This window comes from Elephantulus edwardii, unplaced genomic scaffold (genome assembly GCF_000299155.1).
Source record: "Elephantulus edwardii isolate Elephantulus edwardi_28Jun2011 unplaced genomic scaffold, EleEdw1.0 scaffold00015, whole genome shotgun sequence".
In the NCBI taxonomy this organism is placed as follows: domain Eukaryota; kingdom Metazoa; phylum Chordata; class Mammalia; order Macroscelidea; family Macroscelididae; genus Elephantulus; species Elephantulus edwardii.
The window spans coordinates 6,903,164-6,909,547 of NW_006399765.1; the positions used below are offsets into that span (position 1 = coordinate 6,903,164).

Genomic DNA, 6,384 nt, shown 5'->3' on the forward strand with positions numbered 1-6,384 from the left:
TCTCTCTGGAGACTAAGGTGCATCTGATACAGGCCATGATCTTTGCTATCACTTGTTATGCATCAGAGAGTTGGACAATGACTAAGGAGAAAAAAAGGAGAATTGATGCCTTTGAACTTTCATGCTGGAGAAGAGTATTGAGGGTACCATGGACTGGTAGGAAAACAAACAGATTCATCCTGGAAAGGGTCAAACCGGGCCGCTCCTTGGAGGCAAGGATTCTGAGGCTCTATCTAACATACTTTGGACATGTTGTAAGGAGAGACCACTCCTTGGAGAGGGACATCTTGCTTGGTAGGGTGGAGAAACAGCACAGGATGGAAAGGCCCTCTAGAAGATGGATTGATTCAGTGACTGGGGTAATCGAGATGGGAGTGTTGGAGACAGTGTGATTGGCACAAGGACAGAGCAGAGTTTAGGGCTGTTGTACATAGGGTCGTTGTGAGTAGCAAGCGACTCGACAGCACAAAACAACAACATCGACAATAACAGGAAGATGGTATTTTGCTCAGAATTTGGGAGGTAGAGGAATTGGGGTCCTGTTAATTAATCTGAGTGTTGGCTTTTGTTTTCAGGCCCAGAGCCTTATCAGGATCTGGTTGTCATTATCGTTTGACAGGATCCTTAGACATTATCAGGTTTCTTCTAGGAGTAAACAGGCATGGGAGTAACTGCAACATTCTTACTCCACTGGTGCCGTAGTGAGTATCATGTCATGTTCCTAACTGAAAGGTTGGTGGTGTAAATCCACCAGCCATTCTGTGGGAAACAGATGGACAGTCTCAGATTTGTTGTTGTTATATGTCATCAAGTCACCTGCTACTCATAGCAACCCTATGTACAATAACTCTGAAGCCTGCCTGTCCTGACTCAGTCTCACTGACTCCAACACACCTACCCCAATTGCCATAGTTACTGTATCAATCCATCTCATCCAAGGTCTTTCTCTCTTGTGCTGTCCTTCCACCCTTCAGAGCATAATGTCCTTCTTCAAGGATTGGTTCTTCCTGGCCACATGCCCCAAGTATGTGAGCTGGAGCTTCAAAATCCTAGCCTCCAAGGAGAAATTTGGTTTCACTCTTTCCAAGACAAACTAATTTGTTTTCTTGGTGGTCCATAATATGTTCAAGACTCTTCTCCAGTACCACAACTCAAAGGGCATCAATTCTTCTGTGATCCTTAGTCATTATCCAACTCTCTGATGCGTAGCAAGTAATAGCGAAGATCATGGACCTTAGTCTCTAGACTGACATTGTTGTTTCTTTGTACAGCAGATTTACCTAACACAATTTGTCTTTTGATTTCCTGACTACTGATGCCAAGAGTGTTGGTTGTGGAGCCAAGCAAACTTTAACTGTTAACAACCTCAATCTCTTCTTCATCCATTATGGTTCTGCCAATTGGCCCAGTAGTGAGAATCTTTATCTTCTTCATGTAGACTTTCAATCCATATTGATGACTATAGTCCTTGACCTGCAGCAAGTGCTTCAGGTCTGCCTCAGTTTCAACAAGCAACATCTGAATAAGGTAGGTTTTCCTCCAATCCTGATGGTACATTCCTCCTCATAAAGCCCAGCCTCCTGAATGATCTGTTCTGCATATAGATTAAAAAGGTAAGGAGACAGGATGCATCCCTGACACACTCCATTCCTGATTTTGAACCATGCATTGTTTTTCCCTGCTATGTTGTGAGGACTGCTTCCTGGTCCAGGTATAGGTTTTGCATAAGCCCAAGCAAGTGTTCTGGGATTCCCATTCTTCTCAAGGTTTGCCACAATTTTTTTGTGATCAACATAGTCAAATGCCTTTGCATAGTCCATGAAACACAAATAGATATCCCTCTGATACTTGTTGCTTTCTGCCAGGATCCGTCTGACATTAGTGATAATGTCTCTAGTGCCCTAGACTCTTTTAAACCCAGTTTGTATTTCTGGTAGTTCTCTGTCCATGTACTGTTCCAGTCATTCCTGGATAATCGTCAGCATGATTTCGCTTGTGTGTGATACTAGTGAGCCTCAGAAACCCAATGGAGGCTTGCCATGAGTCAGACTGTGAACTCTGGTAGTGCGGTTTTGGTTTTGGTTGTAGGGTTAGCAATGTTAAGTTGTTTTTAAGTACCATCAGTTGGAGCTGACCCTCCATAGCTGAAAACCTCTGGGTTTTCAGAGACAGTAAATCTCACAGGAGGAGATTGCCCCCATCTTTTTCCCCTGTGGAGTAGCTGATGAATTTGAACTGTGTGACTTTGGGTTAGCAGTGTAACTGCTTACCACTAAGCCACACAAGTGCTCCCTGGAGTAATGATAAGTGATATATGTTTAGTATATATTCATACTGATTATCTTATTTAGTTATTATAAGTAAGGTAGACTATACAAAAATGATTGTTATCATTTTACTCAGGAGGAAATAAATGATCAGAAAAATTTACCTTACCTAATAGCCCCTAGTGAAAGAGAAAGTAGGCACAGCCTTGAAAGCATTGGCAAAAAAATAAGACCCCAGGAACTGATTGGATACCAATTGACTTGTTTCAATTAACAGATGAGGGCTTGATGCATTCATCAGTATATGCCAGGAAATTTGGAGTACGACTATCTGATGAATGGACTGGAAGAGGTCCGTATTTGTTCTCAATTTCAAGAAAGGTGACCCAATTGAATGTGGAAATTATTAAACAATATCATTGCTATCACATGCAGGCAAAATACTATTGAAGATTATTCTTTTTTTTTTTTAAATTAGTTTCAAAGAACATCTACAGAGGTTTTGGAATTCCATTCATTCATTGTTGCACTTTTCTGAAGATCATTCTTAAGTGCCAGAAGTTCAAGCAGGATTTAGAAGAGGGTGTGGTACCAGGAAAATCATTGCTAATATCATATGGGTCCTGGCTGAAAGTAGGGAATACGAGAAGAATATCTATTTGTGCTTTATTGACTATACAAAGGCATATGACTGTGAGGATCATAACAAGTTGTGGCTGACATTGAGAAGAATGGGAATCCCAGAGCACTTGATTGTGCTCATGAGGAGCCTAAACCTTTACCAGGAGGCTGTTGTTTGAACAGAGTAGGGGAGCACTGCATGGTTTGGAGTTGGGAAAGTTATATTCTCTCTCAAGGTTGTTCTGCAGAGGGTCAAGGACTGCAGCCTACAATATGGATTGAGGCTCAATGTCAAGAAGACAAAGATTCTCACCACTGGACCAATTGGCAGCATCAGGATGGATGGTGAAGAGATTGAGATTGTTCACAGGTTTAGTTTGTTGTCTCCACAGTCAACACTCTTGGCTACAGGAGCCAGAAAATTAAAAGACATATTGCCATGGGAAAGTCTTCTGTTAGGGACCTCTCCAAAGTACTGAAGAGCAATGGTGTCTCTCTGGAGACTAAGGTGCATCTGATACAGGCCTTGGCCTTTGCAATCACTTATTATGCATCAGAGAGTTGGACAGTGTCCAAGGAGGATAGAAGGAGAATTGATGCCTTTGAGCTGTGGTGCTGGAAAAGAGTATTGAGAATACCATGGACTGCTAGGAAAACAAACAGATTTGTCCTGGAAAGGGTTAAACCGGGTGGCTCCTTGGAGGCAAGGATTCTGAGGCTCCGTCTAACATACTTTGGACATGTTGTGAGGAGAGACCGGTCCTTGAAGAAGGATATCATGCTTGGGAGGGTAGAGGGACAGTGCAGGAGGGGAAGGCCCTCTATGAGGTGGATTGATTCAGTGACTGGGACAATTGGGATGGGAGTGTCAGAGACAGTGCGATTGGCACAGGACAGAGCAGAGTTTAGGGCTGTTGTACATAGGGTCGCTATGAGTCGCAAGCGACTCGACGGCACATAACAACAACATATTCTCTCTCCATACCTATTCAATCTGAATGCTGAGCAAATTATCCGAGAAGCTGGACTCTGTGAGGAGGAGTGTGGCATCAGGATTGGAGGGAGACTCATCAGTAACCTGTGTTAGCAGATGGCACAATCTTGCTTGTCAAAACCGAGGAGGACCTGAGATATTTGTTGCAGAAGGTCAGACTCTGCACACTTCAATGCAGACTGAAGCTCAACATCAAGAAAACAAAGATTCTCACCACTGGACCAATTGGCAGCATCATGATAGATGGAGAAGAAATTGAGATTGCTAAGAGCTTCCATTTGCTTTGGCTCCACAATCAACACTCTTGGCACCAGCAGCCAGGAAATCAAAAGGCAAATTGCATTAGGTAAATCTGCTGTCAGGGACCTCACCAGAGTACTAAAGGGCAGTGATGCCAGTCAGAGACTAAGGTGCACCTGATCCGGGCCATGATCTTCAGAAGTACTTGCTATGCATCAGAAAGCTGGACAATGACTAGGAATGATCGGAGAATTGATGTCTTTGAGTTGTGGTGCTGGAGAAGAATATTGGATATATTATGGACTGCTAGAGCAAACAGGTTTCTCCTGGAGAGGGTGAAACCAGGCTGCTCCTTGGAGGCAAGGATTTTGAAGTTCCATCTGACATATTTCGGTCATGTTGCAAGAAGGAACTGGTCCTTGGATAGGGACATTATACTTTGGAGGATAGAAGGACAATGCAAGAAAGGAACACCCTGGATGAGATGGATTAATTCAGTGACTGAGGTAATGGGGATAGATGTGTCAGAGGAGATAAGGTTGACACAGGATAGAGCAGGGTTCAGAGCTGTTGTACTTAGGGTCACTATGAGTTGCAAATGACTCAACTACCCTTAACAACAATAATAGACCCACTAGACAGTCAGTTGTGAGTTTGTTCCTCCTTGACAGCAGTGAGTTTTGAGTTTTTTAACAGTGATAATATTAATAATAATCAAACAGTTATCTAAATAGTTAAAATATTAGAACTTGAACACAGTTACTGCAATTCTTAGGCCTATACTTCATTTTTCTTTTTCTTTTTTAAATATTTGCCTTATGAGAATAAAATCTTATTTTTTTTACTTTTTAAAAAAAATTTTTTCTTTTGACATGGCTGTACCCACCTTTTTAACATTGTCTGATGCTGCTTGTTTGCTACAGAAGCAGAGCTGAGTAATTGTTACACAACCCTTTTTCATCAAAACCCAAAAATACTTAATATGTGGCTATTATAAATAAAGTGTCCTAGTGTGCTCCAGAGAGCACTGGTGGCCTCTTGGAAAGAAGCTGTGCTGCAATCCTGAAGGCATGCAGTTTGAATCCACCAGCTACTCCATAGGAGAAAGATGGGCAGTTTCCTCCTTCTGGAAACCCACAATAGGGTCAGCTATGGGTCCGTTCCGATTTGATAGCACACAACAGTAACAACAACAACGTACTGATGTGCTCATTTCTCTCTTCCTTTATTTCATGTAACATAAAAGGTAGTAAGATCATACTCCAAGGAAATGCTCTTCATGTCAGATCAGGACTGAGTATAATAAATTCAAGATACAACATCGGTTTACCACATTATATAGCATAACAGGAAATTACTACATAATTGCCATATTACATCATTTCATGAAAAAACTATGGAAAATCATGTTCCAGTCAAGTTAATACATATTTTTGAAGGACAAAATACAATCCATGACATTCTTTTTTTTTTTCAATTTAAAGGTTTTTTTAATTTGGAAATGTTTGTATGAGTACAACAAAACTAAATTTAGAAACGGTGCATGAGTTTGGATATCCTTAGTTTATTACAAAAGAGAGACATAGAGATTATTTACATAATGAAAGATTTCAGATGAGCTTCAGTGGAATGGGCAGCTTCACATGATGGCTGTTTCAATAGTGATTTATTTCAGTCCACATACTTCCCAAGAATGTCACCATCTCTAAATAAGAAATAATCCTTGTCATCTATAACTACTTTGGTGCCTCCATATTCTGGAAGAAGAACTTTGTCTCCAACTTTCACACTGACTGGCTGAATTTCTCCACCCTTCCCTTTAGATCCGGATCCAACAGCTACTACTGTTGCTTGCAATACTTTTCCTTGAGATTTTTCTGGAAGCATAATGCCTCCTTTGGTTAGTTTCAGCTGCACTCCGTTCCACCAATACTTGGTCAAAGAGGGGAAGAAACCTTCTAAATGCCTGTCCTGCCATGATTCTGATCATTGCAGCTTGCACCTTACTCCCGCTATGCCACGGCAAGGAGAGATCCACAAAACTGGCCCTCAAGACACGTGAATGTGGGCACAAACCAACACTCATTTTTTTAACAGATATGGTCTAATGTTTTTAGGTACTTTTTTTTTAACATAAATAAAACCAAAACAGATGGCACAGAATTGGACAGAGTTTTTGCTTTTTTGTATAGGGCCATTGTTAATTGGAACTGACACAAGGGCACCTAGAAACAGCATTCAAAGCCACTTTGCTTATTTTGA

At 41.3% G+C, this 6,384-nt stretch overlaps 1 pseudogene; it reads right to left on the minus strand.

Moving 5' to 3' along the window:
- Positions 1-5,793: 5,793 nt before the first annotated feature.
- On the minus strand, positions 5,794-6,100 carry LOC102864522 (annotated as a pseudogene).
- Positions 6,101-6,384: the final 284 nt, after the last annotated feature.